The sequence below is a fragment of the Dermacentor silvarum genome, chromosome 10 (assembly GCF_013339745.2).
Source record: "Dermacentor silvarum isolate Dsil-2018 chromosome 10, BIME_Dsil_1.4, whole genome shotgun sequence".
Classification (NCBI taxonomy): domain Eukaryota; kingdom Metazoa; phylum Arthropoda; class Arachnida; order Ixodida; family Ixodidae; genus Dermacentor; species Dermacentor silvarum.
The window spans coordinates 126609197-126629896 of record NC_051163.1 but is presented as its reverse complement, the minus strand read 5'-3'; the positions used below and the strand labels follow the sequence as shown (position 1 = coordinate 126629896).

At 45.2% G+C, this 20700-nt stretch overlaps 1 long non-coding RNA gene across 1 annotated transcript in view; it reads right to left on the bottom strand.

The window, feature by feature from the left end:
• LOC125940764 (uncharacterized) overlaps positions 1 to 13379 on the bottom strand; it is an 87551-nt gene extending 74172 nt beyond the window's left edge. Inside the window, exons 1-2 of the long non-coding RNA XR_007463971.1 lie at positions 13322 to 13379; positions 11679 to 11820 (exon numbers count right to left, since the gene is read on the bottom strand). This is a non-coding gene — a long non-coding RNA (uncharacterized LOC125940764). The remainder of the gene's footprint in view (positions 1 to 11678; positions 11821 to 13321) is intronic.
• Positions 13380 to 20700: the final 7321 nt, after the last annotated feature.

Here is a 20700-nt window from a genome sequence, read left to right as displayed (position 1 = left end):
CTTAACCCTTTGTTGGTCACTGGGACATATATGTTCCACTTGCAACGGCTAAGCGAAAGCTGCCTCAAGTGCGCAGAGGGACCTACGTAGCCCCCCAGAAACAGGCAGCGCCATCTCTTAGAAAGTAAAGCAACTCTAATTTTATCTTTTTATTTCAATTTGGAGATGACGCTAATATTTCGAGTTGTTTTGCTTCTTCCTATGTTTTTTTGCTGTCGTCGCTCTTCAAGCGCGTGAATTTCGTTGCTCTTGCGCCACGAATGAATTGACTGGTAAGTGCAATCTGCACAGTATTACCCGAAAGAAGAGGTATGTCATGTAGTAGTGCTGGACGTCTTCAACCACTACGTTCAGCGTACTTGCAGGTAGCTGCAAATAATGGCTCACTCTCATGTCAAACCTATCTACACTTGATTTAACTGCATTAGTGGAGTGCAAGAAATAATTCAGTCATAGGCGCAGTCTAGGCGCAGTCTAGTACAGGACAAGAGAGGAAGCAAGAACTGCTCAATTATGACAGCGGTGCGAAAAGACGTTCGGTTCAATGGGCAAGGGCCGTACCCGTGCACCACCCCTACGTGCAAAAAGTGGCAATGGTGCTCAAAAACTTCACAGGAAACACGAACAAAGCTTGTGTGTAAAGCCTGCCAAGTGCCTCTTGGCCTTGCGTGCTTTGAAGCCTTCTATAAGAAAATGTAATCACCCCAGGGGCTGAAGGCATGAAGCCCAAGGTGTACAGAGGGACAACGTATGTCCCACCTTCGCTCATGGCCTCAAGTTATCTGTGGATAGGTGTTGCCCCGCACATTCTTGAAATAATATTCTTGTGCAAGAAATTATAATTTTTTTCCGGGTTTCCATGTGGTACAGTTCGCTTGAGAAAAGGTATAGCTGGATCCATGAGTAGATTTCTCGCACCTGATAAAGTGGTAAATCGCACACTAAAACGCTACCTGTGATAACTTGGCTACATAAAAAGCCATTTTTGATTTACTCTGAATTGTCGTCTTTCTGGTTGACCTAAAATTGTAAAGCATTGCTTCATAAGTCCTAACGATCTAATGCTGTTTCGGGATGTGCTTCAAATTACCCGTACCAAATATTTTATTTTTAACAAGGATATCATCGGATCCTTTGTTACACCCGATAAATAAGACGTGTCATTTATGTGTTTTTCCTAGATAGATAGAGAGATTTTATTGATAGGAACTACAAACTCTAATGAAAGACGCGCAAGTTGGACCACAAGGCTGAGCCATTGTTCTATCGAAATTTCCGTATGCTCGAATGATAGGTCATATGAAGGGCATGTATGACCTACCAGAGTTTCAACAGGACTGGCACCATCTCCTGCTAATTTGCCTGTCGTGGCCACTCTTTTAAGCTGAAAACTGTTTGGTAGTTCTTTCTGCGCCTTCTTCTGTGAGGCACGGTATACGCGTGGTACTTTCTGGACCATCAATTTGTGATGTGACGGCGAGTGCTTGCACGTTTCTCACATACAGTATTACACCTGAAGCAATAAATACCGTGCAAAAAAAAAGCGGTTGTGGCCCCTTGGTTTAGAGCATGGCGTCGCTGCCATTGTGGTCTGAGGTTCAAATCCCTCCGCCAGACGCGCTTTGGACCGATAGGCAAGTAAAGCAGTCCTTTAAAAAATTCAGGAGCCTCAGGCGGCAGGATTTGAACCTCGGAAGCACAGCGCAGCAACACAATGCCATAACCATAATGGCACGAATAAACTTTCTATTCTTTATTACACGGGAGATAAAACTGAAAACATATTATGTAATTTCACGTGCCATTACCCACAAACTCTTTGCGACGACCGCCGTGTGTTGATTATAATTATTGTCCTACTGTGGCCTATACTAAGAATGGCGCATCGGGGAAGAAGCGTGTCCGCGTGTTAATAATGATGATGCTTTTCATGCAATAAAACAACCTTTGTCCGTGAAGTTTCGGGACCGATTTATTTTCTTCTCTAGAAATGATTTCCCAAAAACAAACGTTGGTGCGTATGCGTAGCGCCATCTTTTCGGGCTAATCTGAGCTATTTATGTTAATTGCTGTGGCAGCCGCTAGATGGCGCTACATGTAGAAAAATACTTCTCCCAGAGGCGCTTGGATTTAAAGTGGAAGGAAACATCCACAGATCAGCCATAGAGATAAGCAAGAGACGATTAGAGTACTGGTGGAAAAAAAGCAGGGAAAAGATTCATGCGACCTGATCGCTTAAAATCATAGGTAGCCGTACAAGGTAAATTTAAAAAAAAGGTTACTGAGAGGTATACAAAAAATGCTATATAAACAACATGTATAGTATACCTTATTAAATCAAGCAGGCTAGGTGACTATTTGTCGCCTCCCCGTTTTAAAGGTGATGCCAATAAATCATCATCATCATCAGTAATTACGTGGTGCCAATTCAACAGCAAGTCATACCCATAGTCAAGCAGTACCTCAGCGCATACACATCGGCGTATAAAACCTCGGCGTATACATAAACGAAGGAAATAGTCTTACTCAAGCACCAACCAAGAGAATCTGAAAATAAAGGGGCAGCGGTATGCAGCAGTAATGAAATACAGAGTACTGTGGGGCCCCAATAAGCATCAGGTGGTTCGTGGAATCTGGAAAGGAGTAATGGTGCCAGCGCTAACGTTCGCAAATGCCATTCTGTGCTTAAAATCGGATATCTTGTCGGGGTTGGAATTTATAAACAAAGATCGATATCCCTGTTGGCTTTGTGCACCCACCACAAAACTACAAATGAGGCAGTGCAGGGTGACATTGGCTGGGCCTCTTTTGGAATCAGAGAAGTACAGAGCAAAATTAGATTCGAAGAAAGGCTCAGGAACATGGACGAAAATAAATAGGCGGCTTAAGTGCAAAAGTATTTGTACCTGAAAAGCGTGGACAGAGAATGGAGGAAAAGGTCAAGAAAGTTGGCAACCAAGTACAGGGTAATTGAAAGTGTAAATAGACAGCCAGGAGTCATCAGAAAGAAAGTGAGAGAAACTGAGACAGTGAATTGGATGTAAAGAATGGAAACAAAAAGGACCATGGATATTTGCAAGAGTGACAAGAAAGAAATTAGAAGGTAAAAAATGCATGGCAGCACAAAACGTAGTGCCTCGCTATTTGAGTCTCGAGCCGGTTGCCTAGAGACGAAAACATACAGGAGAAAATATTCGGAAGTAGCACTCAGCACATCCTAATGGAATGCGAAGGGATTCACCCACTGAGAACCGTGGGTAACCTACACCTTCCAGCAGCGCCTGGGTTTAAAGTGGACGGACGAATCAAGCGGTAAGCAGTCGAGATAAGCTAGAGGTGTTTATAGTATTGGTGGGGAAAAAGCAGAGAAGGGATTGATACGCCTGGATCTGTTGGTCATAGGTAGCGGTACGAGGTAGATCTTGAAGGAAGAAAAAATGAATAAAAAGATTAAGGAGATGTATAGAAAAATGCTAGATAAAAAACATTCATAGCATACCTGAATAAATCAAGCAGACTAGGTGACTATTGGTCACTGCGCCGTTTCAAAGGGGATGCCAATAAATCATCATCATCATCATACGTTGTCACTAGTCGTCTGCGCATTCAACTGTGAGTGAACGTGGAGAGATGGACGTCCACCTTGGTCACCACAGTGACCAAGCACGAACTTAATTTAAATAAAGTTGTTTCTCTCCCTCTCCACCTCGAACAACGTGTAAACATAAAATTCTGTGTCAAGCTTGGCAAGGCAACCACACAGATCCTTTGTGACGCTTACGGCAACGAGACATTATCGCGGGTGCGAGTTTTCGAATGGCACAAGAGGTTCGTTTTGGGGAGAACGTCAGTGGACAAAGCAGGGGCGCCCTGCAACCTCACGGAATGAAAACAACGTGGCTCGGATTACGGAGAACGTACAGCAAGACCACACCATTACAGTCCGCATGCTATCGGATTTCCTCGGCATTACCAAGACAACATGCCGCCACATTTTGCGTGAGAACTTGGGGGAAACGAAAGCTGAATGCCGGACTTGTGCCGCACTCCCTCACACAGGACCAGAAGGACACGCGGGCATCAGTGAGCGCTGATTTGCTCTCCGAGGCAGAGAAGGATGCTGCATTCATCGACAGCATCATTGCTGAAGACCGAACATGGTGTTTTCAATACGATCCTCAAACAACGAGGCCGAGCGCCGAATGGCGGTCCACAAGCTCGCTGGCGTGGAGAAAGGTGCGGCGACAGAAGACCAAAAAAGACGATGCTGATAGTTTTTTTTTCGATGCCAGAGGTGTCATACACCAGGAGTCCGTCCCACAAGGGCAGACGGTGAATCAGGAGTTTTATATCCGCGTGCTCCAACACGTGCGCGATGCACTGCGATGCCGTCGCCCTGACTTATGGGCATCTGGACAATGGAGCCTACTTCACGATAACGCAAGGCCGCGCACTGCTTTCAGCGTGACAAAATTTCTCGCCAAGCACAGCATTACTGTACTTCCCCATCCGCCATACTCGCCTGACCTCTCCCCATGCGATTTTTTCCTGTTTCCTCGTGTGAAGAGAGCGCTAAAATGTCACTGGATGTAGAGCGTGGAGGCCATTCAAGACGCCACGAATAAGGAACTGACAGCACTGCCAATAGAAACGTTTTCAAACTGTTTCCAAGACCGCAAGAAGCGTTGGAAGCTGTGTTTAGACTGCAAGTGACACTATTGCGACTGGGTGCTGCACAAATGATTTCAATGTTAAACGCAGTTTTTTAATGGGCTCAGCCTCGGAACTTTACGGACTAAGGTTGTACATACCCACAGCTAGGGAAGAATGACAAAGAGGCGAGTGGTGCATATGGTACGAATGCGAAATAGCAGTTTGAGATGGTCGCTGCGTGTTAGTGGTATGTGGCGTACTATGCCACATACCCACAATCGGGGATAGGCCAAGAACCATGGCTGCGTGTTGGTTATGATGATGATTACTTTCATACAATGACGTGTACCCACAACAGGGGTTGGCCAAAAAAGCAGGAGTTATACATTGCGCCAAGGCTAACAAGCGCTTTGAGATGATCGCCGCGTGTTATGATAATTATGATTGGCATACCATGGCACCCAAAGGGTATCGGCAAAAGAGCGCGTGCTGTGTTGATCATGGCTATGATGATTTCAATTACAATGGCACATTGCCACTGCGGGCAATTGGCCAAGATAAGGGAGTTACATATCATGTCAATGCCAACTAGACCTTTGAGTTAATGTCTGCGCGTGGATGTCTGTAATTTCCATAATATCACACCTATGCGCATTGGGGATTAACAAAGAAGTGATTCCGCGTGTTGTTTATGATGATGATTGTTTCTGTACAATTACACAAAGCGGGGTGTCGGGGAAAAGCGAGAGGTACATATGGTGTCAGTGCCAACCAGCTTTAAGATGATCGCCACGTGTTCACGCTTATTACGATTTCCATACTATTGCGCATGCCAACCACAGATGAGTGTAGAAGAAGCGGTCGGCCTATTTAAAATCAGCAAGAAGGAATGACGAAACACAAGCGTGTACAAGATTAGTCACATTGCGCATAGCGGGCACGCCAGAGCTCATGCGCGCGTCAGTTCCTTTTACGAATACGACGCAGGAATAAAATGGTTCACGTCACATAGATTCCAACATGTGCGTTGAACTTCTATAGCTTTTTTTAAATTATTTTTTTACACCAAAGCTGTTTATAGCTAGGCTGCTGTGCATTTTTCCTATGCGTGTGCAAAAATGAGGGCCGATCTTGTTGATAGTGCAGAAAGGGCCCACGTGCAATAGAACTGTGGACCCTGTGGATTCCGGGTGGTGGGCTCCGGTACCTGTCGTACCCTTGAACTACCCTTGTCACACCTGGGACCCAAAGATGTCCCAGGAACAAGGGTATCAACAGAGGGTTTTATTCAGATGCTCATAAAAAAGCAGGAAGTGTAAGAAATACTAAGGAAGGGCATGAAGGCAGTGAATAGTGATTGAGAGTACATAGAGTGTATGGGTAAAAAGTTCATAGGCAAGGGCACAAGAAGGGCCGAGCCGGTCCCAAAATGGTCGTCATCACCGGTCTGATGGTAGCCAAGGCAACAACCGGGGTGTCATTTACCTATGAGCCATATGGTTGTGGTATATCTCGCGGGAAGCAGTTATCACCTCACTCACAACGAGTTTCTTGAATAATTTGAGGTAGGAGCAGGTGCAGATCCTTTGCATGATGGTATCATTTTTGGGTACCACGAGCCCACAGCACCAACGACGACGGCGTCGACGGTCACATGTTGGTACCGTTGTGCAAGGTGGAGGCCCACGAGCTCGTACTTTGTGATTTTGGCCTGCGGGCTGCTGAGGAGGCGTCGGCTCTGTTATCAAAAAGACAACAGACATCCAGGACGACCCCCTCAGATTCGTGCTGCCGACCGGTCGGTTCTCGTGCGTGATGGTGAACCGGTTCCCGCATGCAGTGCGTAGTCGAGCCAGGATGTTGTTGTGGCGGGCCGTGTACATAGCGCTCTTTGTCATGCAATGACAGAGGACATGGGGTAGAGTCTCCCTTGCATACCCACAAACTCTGCATCGCTGGTCACGGCCGGTCATCCACAAGAAGGCTACGTTCAAAGGTAGTAGGTTGAGCCCGACCTTGTTGTTGAACCGCCAGTCCGCAAACCCGGACTGCAGGAAATGGGAGCTGGCGGTCTGCGAGAATCGTGCGAGAATCTGAAGACAGCACGCTAAGTTTCTGGATAGCGAATAAGTTGTCGCCCCGATTGTGGAAGTGGGCCCCAATAATCGGATAGTTTCTACCTCAGGAATTGAGGTTCCGTTTAGTTGCACGTTGAGGGGAGCATTATCGAACACTTTATTTCTGTATAGGAGTTCGGATTTGGTGGGGGAGCACTCCAGACCATTCTTGCATCCGATCTGTTCTATGACAGTGGCGGCCCGTTGGAGGGCATCTTCTATCTGGCCCGGGTTGCCGGATTTTAGCCCAAAAGGCCTACCCGCGTCAGCCATATGTACGTTCGCATCGCCCTCTCTTTGTCGGCGTTCCAACCGCTTGCATGCCTAGTTTCCTGCCGACAAGGTGCCGTTCTCTATTTTGAACTTCACTTTTCTCGTCGCAATATGGCGGCCGCGTGCAGTGCGCACTACCGGCAACGACTACATCCTCATCTCTGTTACTGCCGTCGCTCCTCGTAGGTGCGTTGCTCCTCGGGAGTCCGGACTATGCAGGCAGTGCAGGCTGAAAATGCCTAAAATCTTATTAACCCATAGTGATTGCGGCATTTGCTGAAACCCTCCTGTGGAATTTCAAGCAAGGATACAGGATGACTGACATTTCCACGAGAAAGAAGCGTCGCCTGAAAGTCCTGACTTATTTGCACAAAGTCTCGCATAACCTCAAGAAGGTGGCGAGTAGGCACGGCGTGTTGCATACGAGAGATCGGGGACATCTGCGAGAGATCTGAAGATCTGCGAGTATCATGCGAGAATCTGAAGACAGGGCGCTCTAAGGTTCTGGATGGCGAATAAGTTGTTGCCCCTATTGTAGAAGTGGCCCCCAATAATTCGGAAGGTCTCTACCTAAGGAATTGGGGTCCCGTTGCACGATGAGGGGTGCATTATCGGACGCTTTGTTTCTGTATAGGAGGAGTATGGATTTGGTGGGGGAGCGCTCCAGGCCATTCTTGCGTCGGATATGTTCAATGATAGTGGCGACCCGTTGGAGGGCATCTTCTATCTGGCCCGGGTTGCTGGAGTGGGTCCCGATCGTGATGTCATCTTCATAGATGGCGCGGTCTACTTCCGAAATTTGATTGAGGGCCTCGGGAGGCGCATTAAAGCGATATTGAAGAGGAGGGGTGCCAGAACGGCCCCTTGGGGGGTGCTGAAATCCCCCATGGTGGTGGGTTGAGATTCTGGCAGCGGTTACGACTGCAAGCACATGCAATAATCCAGCTACTTTGCGTCTGCAGGCTAGCAGCATCGGTTACCTCTGTGTTGTCCTGTGGTACCGGTTTCGCGCATTCAAGTAACACGTGCCTTGATCATTTCCTTGATCATTGCCTTGATCATTTCCAAGGTACAAGTCAGCACACCTGGGCCAGTACTTGGGCTAAATCATCTTATTTGGCCCACCGGAGACATTGCTGTGCTTGCGTATAGCATATACGAGGACTCTAAAAGCAGCCACGACCACACCGGGTGCTCATTCTGGCAGCGGTTGCGACAGGAAGCACGCGCAATAATCCAGCTACTTTGCATCTGCAGGTTTGTCATAAGCTTGTTATTATCTCTCGGTAATATTTCCTATATTGCCGCAGGTGCTGCCAGAATTCCACGCAGTGTATTGATCTGGGCAACAGCCCCCGGAATTTAGTTTTACTGTTTCTTCTTTTGTGCCACCTGAACCTTGGTTTGTTGTCCAGAGCGTAATGCTCTCAAACGCAGAACACGCGAAACAGGTGGAGCAACTTGAGTCCAAGCTTGAAAATATGAGTGACGAGTTTCTTCATAACATCTATAGACAATTCCTACTAAAAATGAACACTTCAGGATTAGGCGTAGTTGAAAGAAAAAATCAAATGGATAATTAGGTGACCAGTGTTGAATTCCTCAGCAATCTGGCAGAGAAAATGAAGGATGAAAACGCTACGCTAGTAGCTGAAAATAACGCTCTGAAAGCTAACAACAGCACGCTCACAAAAAAAAGTGAAGGACCTGGAACAGTACTCCAGGCTGAACAACGTCGAGGTGAAACGTCTTCCATATACACAAGGAGAAGACTGCTTGGTGGTGACGCAAACCACTGGCAACAAAATCGGTTGCCCAGTAAGGCCAGAGGATCTGGACGTTGTTGACCGTGTGCCAAACAAAACTGACAACATCAAAAACATTGCCCGTTTCAACTCGCGAACGAAAAAGTCTGACCTCGTGAGAAAAGCAATGAAAGCACGGCTAACTCTAGGTGACATCGGCATATCAGCGACTAAATAAACGCTGCTGTACGTAAATGCCCACCTGACACCTGAAAATAAGACCCTGATTACTAAGGCCCTAACTTTAAAAAAATCGAATAAATGGCAAATATTATGGACCGACAACTGCCAAATCAAAGCTTGGAAAACAACTGGCAGCCGCGTTTTTCGGATCGTCACCGAGGCTGACCTTTATGTGTCCACTTAGCTGCCTTAGCTTTGAAAAATCGCATCACCAGACAAATTCGCAGTGTCATCATATTTTACAACTACCAACCTAAATAATTATATGTCCAATAATCACAAATCTATCATTCATTTTAACACACGAAGTCTACGCAGACACTATGATTACTCTTCAAATCTGATTGCGGCACTTGACTTCACATGCTCAAATATTTGGAACTCGGAAGCATGGTTAAGTGACCACGACAAGAACCTGTTTTACTTTACTGACTATGAAGCACAATACTCAAATAGTCATTACAGGCATCACGGTGGTGCCGCAGTCTATATATGAAGTACTCTTGCGTACAAAAGAAGGCACAACCTTAGTCTCAGCGTAGGTAACTGTGAAACGGTATGGGTTGAACTTAAAAGTGACTTTCTTAAAGTGGACAGCAAAAACATAATAATTGGTTATGTATATCGCTCCCCTTCATCGTCTGTGAATAATTTCTGCGCCGCGCTTCATGACGTGCTGAGTAGCCTCTCGAACGAGAATAAAAACTTTATTATTATAGGTGATATTAACATTAACCTCGCAGACAGCTCGTCTACTTAGTCTTACAATATTCAAATTCTTTCAATAGCTTCGGCTACGAATCCTTAATAAAAGTGCCTACGCGGTGCACTAACTATGAAGGTGGTACATTTATCGATCATGCACTTTCAAATTTGCTGTCACCACCAGGCGCAGGCGGCCTATTACAAAATCTGACTGATCCCTATCGAATATTTTTACGTTTTCATAATACTGGCAACCCTGTCAAAACCACTTACGCAAATCTAACACTTTCATTCATTCACTGAGCCAAGCTGATTGGTGTGCACAAGCAGATGTAAATGATCCACGAACGGTCTTCTCGTTCTTTATATCTACACTAAAACCGTATTTTGACCTCCACACCCGCGAAGTTAAATGCACAAAAGAGTTCGCGTTCCCACAAAATTCTTGGTTGTCAGAGAAGCTTCTAGCTTTATGCGCAAAAAAAGACAATCTCCATAAAAAAAAACTAAACTACGACCATTTAACGGCAATTTGGCTAGCAGGTCAAAAGAAATCCAACTTTCTTTCTGTCGAACTAAACAAAGCTAAAGTTCTTTATTACGTGAAAAAATCATTAGAGTGCGGAAATCACATTAGTAAGAAATGGAAGATGGTAAGTAATACATTAAATAAGCGAAACAATCGCGATATATTAAAGGAAACCATTCATAACAACAGAAAGTGCACCACCTCACAAGAAATTGTTGATGATTTTGCAGATCTTTTCTTTAGCAGCGATTCGAATATACCCACGCATAATAACCATTGAATGCAACACCTACCTCATTCATTTTGTTTACAACTACACCACAGGAAATAGAAAACATTATACAAAATTTTAAATCAACCAGCGCAGGTCTTGATAATATGCATGCAAATCACATCAAGCTAATTGCCCACCTAATCTCAGAGGTTCTCGCAATTATTAATAACCTCATGTGTAAAACTGAAAGTTTCCCCCAAGTCCAGACACACTACAAACTTACTACGATATACTGCAGCACTACCGCCTTTCGAGAAGAACGATGCCGCCACCCCACCCATCCCTCACCAGAGCTGAAGCCACGACCTGGAGGCAACTCCAGACCAACACCTATCCTCACCTCACGCTCCTTCACGCGATGTACCCCACCCTTTATCAGCCCCTTTGTCCTTTCTGTACAGAGCGAGCTACCCTCTACCACACCACATGGGCATGCCAAAATATCCCCAATAACTCCCCAAATCGAAACGCAACGCACGAGCAGTGGGAGATGGTGCTGACCAGCTCGGCACTGGAGGATCAGCGAAAGCTTATCGCCAGAGCCGAAAGTGCTGCCACCGCCGCTGGGGCCCTGGACTGAAGGCTCCACCCACCACGGAGATCGACGCTTCTCCGTGCGTCATCAAAATAAAGTTTTGTCTTTCTCTCTCTCTCCCACAAGAATTAAAATAAGGTAGAATTACTCCAGTATTCAAAAAGGGTGACCGTACCATGATTACTAATTATAAGGCAACATGCATTCTACCTTTTTCTGCAATGTTATTGAGCGCCTGGTAGAAAATAGGGCCTAACTAATTACATATCGTCTAAGAGACTTCCAGAGGGCATCCAACAAACTGCATCTTCTGCACTGAAGCGTGGTTTTACTACGGACCTCGTCAGTATGTCCCCTTCGGGACGAGGACATTCTGACTGTGGAGAACACCCCTAGTATGTTTGGTGCTGTTTATCTTTGTAGTGTTCGTTTAGCCCTAATTCTTACCCACATTCCGAAATGCGAGACAGACAGTGCAACATACTTCACTCTTATAGTATCTTCGCTTTACTAAAGCAGAAAGAATGTATTTGAAACATGGCACTAAACTCTTGTTTTATATAGTATATATTACAATCGATGAAGATCATGGTAAGGTACATACCTTTAGCCACTAAAGCAGCTCTAAAGGCGGAGAAGTCTCAGCAAAATACTTCCGGCTTCTTCGGCGTTGTCACTTAAAATGGACTGAAACGGCTACAGACGCAGGTAATACGGAGCGAAGTTATGAACTGCTTGGCAGAGCCCTGAAAAGATTCAATGCTGCGGGTCTGACATAAAGCCTCCTAAACAACGCCTGCAGCTGTTAGGCCCCCTTTAGAATAATGAGTACTGCCTACACTCCTAGACGAGCGCAATAAATCGCTGCGTTTTTATTGTTTGCCCACCTAGTACTGTGTTATGTATCTGATATTATTATGTACATAATGCGTTTATATTTAGAGTCAAATTATACCGCCCCTAATATGCGACGATAAATTTCGTCTCGTTCACAATACACTGGATATGCAAAACTGTGTGACCCAAGACACCATTGTTTTGAGAATCCGGGAAAACCACACAGATGAAATAAACACTCATCTCGTTTGAAACATTTCATGCCCCACAGATAAATGAGTTTATAAAAGAGATCGTATCACTGTGGGCGTTGCACTAATATTGCTTTACTGCGATGCTTGTTATGCTCATTTACCCTCTTAATTCAAATGTTACTCAATTTTGTATTCGACATGATTATGTGGAGTCACCAAAGCAAAACCCTCAAACACTCCCCGAATGATTACGGGCCTCTTGGAAAAAGGCAAGGGAACACGAGTGGCCGGAAAGCGAAAGAAGTTTTCAGATTTTCACTTCGCGTTCATTGAGCATTGCGCATGCTCCGATTATGAAGCTATATATTTCCCGCAATGAAAAATACAACGGCTCGCGAACCGGATCTCAGGATAGAAGCGGTTTAGCACAATATACTTATACCATGCCTGAAAGATACAGAAAGATGTGCGCAGCCGATCTATCATTGCGTCTATGTGCGCAAGGTTTGTGAGAACGCCACCTGCATCGATTCCGTTATATTTCAGGCAGCAACCCATTTAGTTAAGTGCGTAGAAGGAAGGCAACGTTACATATTTTGCAGCGGCTATACTCATAAAAGCAATTCATTCTGCTAATGGCGCCGCTATAGTGAGCGGCACCCTTTGGAGAGCCTTGCCGGCTCGTCGATCCCAGGACATATCACATACTGCGTTTCTTCTCTATACTGACCCACACGCAGCACGCTTGATTCATAGAAGACAAAGTAAAATATGTTACGGCGTGTATAAGCAAGCACACGCAATTACGAATTTGTGAGATGAACTTCGCGGTGATCAGTTATTTACCATTTGACATAAGAGTACAAAGGCTGGAAAGGCTGAATTGCGTATTTCTGCAGAAATTGCAGGACTGTAGGAAGTATATGATCCGTGTCACCAACAGCCTGTATAGCAGTGAAGTCTAGGGGATCTTGCCTGAAAATCAGAGCGACAAAAGCTTGTGCACTGTGCGCCGCTGATTCTTCTGCGAACTCTTTGGCTTTGGAGCTTACCTTTAACACGAAAGATACTCCACATTACCAAATCTGGGACAGCTAGTACAAAATAATGCATTCGTCTAGCGGCGTCGCAGCAGATAAAGCAGATACATTATTTTTCATTCATACTGTTAATGTTCTATGTATAAAAACAGTGACGATGATCGTTGCGTACATACCGTTAGCCTTTACAGCAACTGCGAAGCCAGAGAAATGCTAGCGAAACACGTCCGACTTCTTCTACGTAGTCACTGAAAATAGTATGAAGGAACTGCAGCAACCTGTGATTCAGACCGGAGTTATGAATTCTTTGTTTGGCAGAGCTGTCAAGAAATTCTGTGCTACGGCTTTGACGTATACCCTCCGCAACAAAGCCTTCACTTCCTTCACGTTCGTTAGAATTACGGTTCCTGCCTACGCTCCGAGACGAAGGCCATAAACTCCAACGCGAACATTTTTAGCCCGCCCAATACTGCAGTAGGTATTGCAACATAATTATTAAAAAAAAGTTTTTACAACAAATTTGTTCACCTCCACAATCTGTTTATATTAAGCAGGTGAATTAGAGTGAAAGAAACACTATATATCCTGAGGCACCATAAATGTGTGGATCCTAAAAATGACTTAAAATAAAATGGAAATTGCGTTTCAAAAATTCTATGCGGAACACATAAATGCAGACATACGACTTGCTATTGATTCTAGGCGCCGTAATAGTTGAGTTTCGTGAAACGCGTGTGATGTGCGTTCAACATCGTAATTTCATCGCTTTTAAATTTTATTTTGGACATCAACATGCAGAGACATCCAGACAAAGGGCACAAATACACCGCAATTTTGCCAATACATTGTGGCACAAGACAAAACATAAAACGCATAATACAAGTTTCATAATGCGACTGATATTTTTATTGTTTCATTGTGAACAGTGAAACACTGAAATGTTTCAATCAGCTGAATTATAGGGGTAGGAAGGATAATTTTTCCGTGTCAAACTAAAGGAAGGCCGCTTCACTTCCCTTTCAGCATGCTTCAATTACGTCGCGCGGTCACTCCGGTGTTCAACCTTGTTTCTAAATTGAAAAGTTTGACGAACGGTTTGCTGCCCTGAACCAGTTTAAATCATGTACTTTTCCTTGGCTTCCTGTAGGCGCTTAGCACGCCGCACGCACACTAACGTTTTGTCAGTATGCTAAGTTTTGTCAGGAGGCAGATATGGACACCCTTGCTCGAGCGAGGCAACAAACGGTATTACAAGAATATTAATAAACGCATATCTACAGGATGAATGAACTGAAAAGCAGGTTTTTGGTATTGCATAGATATGGATGGGATACTGGTGGAAACGGGGTGGTGGCTGATATGCCGTTGTGATGAGCGTAGTCCACTTGGAGACACAAAGTGCCGTGGATGGTGAGAGAAAAAGATGGTATTAAAGGAGTGCGCAGGCGGGCGTGAGTCCAGTATTTAACAAAAGAAGACGACGTCGAAGCGCGGCAAACATCAGTGCATGTTGAGCAAGTAAACAAAAATATCCAATAATAAACCAATCTCAAAAATCCACGGATGTCCAAAGGACCGACCATTGCAAAACCAGGAGTTCCCAAAAAAGCCAATCCTGGAAAGAAACAAAAAGCAGAGAAGGAAAAACGATACGCAGGGTTGAAAGAGGACTCACAGGAAAACCACGAGATAACGTCGGACTCTGGACGGAGAATTTAATACGTGCTGTCGGGTTGCAGGTCAGAACCACCATGGTTTCAAATGACCGAGGCGTCTACACCATGAAACACAAGGCCTGTGGACTCTAGCGCTCGGGGGCAGAAGGCAAGTGGTTAGACTACAGGCTCAAGCTAGCCGGGCAGAACCCCCTGCAGAATCCCCTTCCCGACTTCGATGCGGTACTGGCGTCTCCTGAACCGGCTGGATGACACAGCGAGACAGCTATCCGAGACCCATCACTCAGCTCCTCCGTTGCGTTGGTGAGAACTTCACCGCTTACTTTATCGCCTGGCCCATCGTCAGCCAACGCTGAACTGGTACAGGACAGACTATACCGCATGTTCCTTCTCGCGATGTGCTCTGTCACCACATTGTTTGCTTGTTTTAGGAAAATGTGTTTTATTGTCTCTTGCTTAGATTTCATTAGGTGTTAACTGTTCTTCAATCCTGTGTGCATTAAATGCATTGTGAGTTTTCATGGGGTGAAAAGTTTTCAACTTGATTTGGCACTGTGAACTTCGGCTTCAGGGACCCGTTCAAAACCTTAAATATATTGATATTCAGATATTGGCGTCCACGACAGTACTCGAATACGTGCATCACTTTTACCTTTGTTATGCGTCTAGTTTGGATTTTTACGACCCACCACTTGTATTAACTATTGATTCTCAGAGAAATCAATTGCCGGTAAATTATTTCTTGATGTTCCCTGCTGTTGCACTCACAAAACTGCAGTCGTTTTCTACTATTCTCCTCCGCAGACTCATTAAACCTTCCTTGAATATTCCTAAATGCCATTACCTCGGGAGGAGTCACAATGTCTGCATTGGCCTCTGCACAGATACTGTGACGCGATGAAAAAGTTTGCGCAATGAATTCCTAGCTATCTCAACAAACTGCGGAAGTAGCGTCGTGATTGGCAAACGTTCTATAATAACTACTATTTCTCAGACATCCTGATGTGGCTTCGAAAAGTTCTAGGCTGCTTTTTCCAATATCGTAAAATTTGTCTATTAAGAAATGATTGCACGCTGTTTCATATATTTCCGTCACTGGCCCCTTCTCTATCGCGCTCTCCAATATATATGTTGTTTCTGTCTCTCTAAATTTAAGTTAGATGCATTTATTTCTGGTCCCCACCACTAACGTAGTATTTATTTGTCAGTGTCTTGGCTATTTTCCTCCACCATGAGTGCGCATTTTCCAATATTGGTTTATAAGAACGTTTCCGCCCATCTGTTTCGTGATATTTCTGTGTTGTTTCTCGAAGCAGATTTTATTTCGGACTTCCGTTCTGCAACGGACGCCTAGCCCATGCGTCTCTGACTTGCCTCGTATGATGTTTTTCCGCGCACCCCTGAAACTAACCTTTCAACAGTCCTTTGAAAAATGTCTAGTCTATTATGCACATCATATTTTAAACATTTCTAAATAAGTTTTCATATTTAGGTGAAAACCTTAACTCCTCCTCAAATACCTGATATTATGTCATACACAGTTTTTTTAGGTGTATTGCCACATGCATACAGCATAATTGTAAACCTTCATCTGAATTACTTGATAAGGCGGCCATTGCTTCTGCGACAGATCAAAATGCTCAAATAAGTATTTAACATATTTGCGCTATATAACTTTTTAATAATTATATGACGGCACATATTGCAAACTACGAATTGTGGCTAGTGAGTTCGCAAGGCCTACCCACTTGGAACGAATTCTTGGGACTGCACCAGTTTCGAGATAATTTTCAACGTTTCCAAAGAAATACTTTGGTGTTCGCTTTACTTTTATGTTTCGTTGCAGAAAAACGTATTCTCTTTAAATAGGTAACTGGAACGCCATAGCATATTGTCGGACACTTTGAAAATTATAACTCGAAACTGGTGTAGTCCTGAGAATCTGATCCAAGTGAATACCGATCCAAGTGAAGTCTGATCCAAGTGAAATGAGAATCTGATCGAAGTGATCGAAGGCAATGTCTGCATTGCGAAATCACCGGCTATAATTCATAGATTTAAATATAAGCCGTTAAGTAAGGAATTTAAAAAGTTATTTAGTGTAATTATGGTATTTTAAGCTGTAGTAAAATGCTGTACCACACCGCCGCGTCATCTGCGCGCTGTAAATGCGCAAGCGCCAAGTCCTTTTTCTATGTTCAATCTCTAGTTCCCCCCGTTCCGCTGTACTTATATATATGCGTGCAATAAACGACTGTGCGTTGTTCTTGGCTAACACAGGATCGTCAATGTCTCCCTTCTTGCATGACGGCAGCTAGGCTGCCGCTGCTATGCTACAGTGCCGACGATCCAGGGAAGCGACCACGCAGTCAAGGAAGAACCCAATGCGAAGCATTCAGCTACAGCCGTACTGCTGACCACGATGGCCTTCTACATTCTTCCGAACTTCGACGACGTCACAGATAAGTAGAAGCCATACCTCATCAAAGAGTAGACGTATTTTGAATCGAATGCTATTTCGGATTCTGCTAAAATAAGGGTACATTAGTGGCTGCTCTTAGTACATCGACGGTCCAAATCCCAGTGGGAAGAATAGCACCTGCAAAGCCAAATGCCTTTAGTTATGACGAAGTAGTCAAGGTGTTAAATGACGACTATGACCCAAAGCGCAACGAAATGGCTGAAAGTTTCCAGTTTTTCAACCACTGTCAGCATGAGAACGAATCGATTCATGATTCTGCCGTTGTAATCCGGCGCTAGCAGACATTTGCAGTCTTTATTGCGATAGCAATTATATGGATACTTCAACCGAATTTCTGCCGTCGCCATCGTCGTGAGGTTCCGTATAAAGTCCAAGGGCGATAAAAGCGTCACCGTGCGCTGTATGCGCCAGTGAAAGCGCGCAGGGGACGCCCGCTATCACGAAGAGTGAACGCACGGCGGAAAGCAAACGCGACCGCCGCGGGAAAGGCCGTGGGGATATGAGAGGGAGGGAGGGAGGGAGGGAAGAGAGGCGACGCTGTGCTGCGGCACCAAAGGCGGATCTTGCAACCAGGCGCAAGGGGAACTGGCCACTCAATCTCCCACGCGAAAGCAAGAAAGCGAGAAGTCAGCGCGGGAGGGAGGGGGGGGGGGGGGCGCAGCTTCTACTCTGCCAACAACTGCGCTCGTACTTTGCCCGACTGTGGTGGTCGCCCGCACCATCTCATCTCCACACGGCTCTGACCTTTGTATGCGCTGCGCATTCGCCGCTGAGTTTCCGTTGACGTGATAGACTGCACGAACCTTCGCCCGCTGCGGCGGCTGCGCTTGCTGCCAGCGTTTTGACAGTCGTCTGCGGTCATCTAGTGTGATCTATTCCTGTGTGCTTGTGCGCGCTGACACCACGCTTGTTAATTCAGTTCGTAAGTGAAAGGGTCCAAGTTTATTCAGCCGATAAAACTACTATCCCTACTCCGAGTAGCTCTCTACCAATTTGCTATCGCAATTGACGCTTCGCCTTTCGGGCGAAACTGCGACATTTTTTTTTCCAACTACGGGTATGAAATCCACCCTAAACATACGCGATCACCTCCTCTCGACATCCAGTAGCGACGCGCGAAAGGACGCTGCGCGGGACAATTCACTGTTGAGCCCGGTCAGAATCAGCGCACGGAACGCGATTGCTTCTCGGTTGGATGTCTTCTTTTCTAATTGGCTGTCAAGTTGAGGGTGCGGTCCTTACACGGATGCGATCCTTACATGGATTTACACAGTAAGAATCTACCTACTGTGTAATTGTCTTCTACTTCGCTGTCACTAATACTGCTTCGCCTTCCCGCCCAAACTGCACTATTTTTTTTCTACTTTGACTCCGAGTGTAAGCGCTGCTGCGCATTACTTCTACACTTTTATTTCTTCTGATTTAGAATGACTCCCGCTTGGCATCATTTCGGTTACTGAGTGAATTCTATATAAAGGTGTTTCAGTGAACACTTTCAAAAAATTTTAAGATTGCCTGTGGCAGATACCACAATTCTAGTTAATGAGATCGTCTACTCGAAGAGGCGGACAGTACTTGAGCAAAAAATTTATATGTATAATCGACTAATTAACATAATTAACAAATTAGGTTTTAGCTAATTATGGCCCATTTCGCAATTTACAAACTCTGCCCGTGGAGTTCGGATCCACTTGTAACTAATTCTCAGACTGACACCAGTGTCGAGATATTAATTCTCTAGCATTGCGGAGAAATGTATTGGCGTGCCAGTCACTTTCTTAACGAAAGGTCGTTTGATGCATTGAAGCGCAAATGTATGAATAGATATATAATATAAATTATGGGGTTTTGTGTGCCAGACCCACGATCTGATTATGAGGCACGCCGTAGTGGAGGATTCTGGAATAATTTTGTCCACCTGGGGTTATTTAACGTGCACCTAAATCTAAGCATACGGTTCTTCTAGCATTTCGCCTGCATCGAATCAGCCGCCGTGGCCGTGATTTCGTCCCGCGACCTCATGCTTAGCAGTCCAACGCCATAGCCCATAAGCAACCACGGCGGGTAAGCACAAAAGTAACTGGAACGCCAATGCTTCATGCAGCGGCGCGCCGCGGTTTCTTGCTTGCAGAACCACCATTCAGATTGCGCTCGCCTCCTGAGCAGCCGCGCGCGGAGGCGAAGTTGGACAAAAAGCTGCAGTGACAAAAAAGCAGCCAGTGATCTTTGAATGCTATCGCCTTGCAGTCATAAGGGCGGGGGGGGGGGGGGAGGGGTGGATAACAAACTTAGGTGTTCAGGAGCTAGTGCCGCTAACTCTGTTATGTTTGATACAAAGTCAATGAAACTGTCCATGTTGTTTGAAACTGGCATTTAATGAATGTGTTTTACATTTGGTGGGAACACACCGAACAGTTGTTAAAGTATACAAATGTATATTTTTCTTTGTTTTATTTCTTGAAGGAACCATCTTGATAAATTCTTGATAGGTAAAAAGGTGAAAAATTGTGTGGTTGTTGGACGTGCAGTGAGTGTTCTGAACCAAATGAATAACTGCAGGCTTGTCAATTGTTTAGTAAAAAAAAAAAAAAAAAACATTGTTTTCTGGGGACTTTTCCATAAGCGAAAGATTTAATAAAAAATGAAATTTCGGCGGCAACACAGTTTAATTGGTTCAGCAGGGGCCCAAGGTATTAAGGAACAACTCGAATAAGTTAAAATTTGGAAACTGCCGTGGTTGCCGAGAAAAGGTTGCTTTTATGAACACAACGCGGTGTAAGAACGTGAGTGTGGCAACGGCGGGAAGGTGCACGTAAACAAATCTTCGCGTTCGAACTCCCGCGACTATCATGAACCTCTTTGTCCCCGTACTGAACTGTGAAAGCAATAATTTAACTAGACGCACTATTACAGCGAAACCTGTGTATGGCTAGGCGAAAAGAAAAGCCGTTCGTCCTATGTTTCGCTATATGTCTCTATTGGCTGTGCCGTCAGTTACGTCGTTCTCTACGTTGCACCCAAGCGCACGTGCCATTGGCAGCGCCGTTAGTGACGTCGTTAGCGAACGCGTTCCCGCCATTGCCACGTTAACGCTGCTCTTCTTCTTTCTGGGGTTTTACGTGCCAAAACCAGTTCTGATTATGAGGCACGCCGTAGTGGAGGGCTTCGGAATAATTTTGACTACCTGGGGTTCTTTAACGTGCACTACAACGCAAGCACACAGGTGTTTTTGCATTTCACCTCCATCGAAATACGGCTGCCGCAGCCGGGATGCGTATTTCCATTTGCTAGTAGGTACAGCGTTTGACCGCTGGCGCCACGCTGCGCCGCTCGCGCGTACCATGTTTCGAGCCGCCGCCGTTGGAACGGAGGAGGCCTTGACGGAGAAAACGCTGGG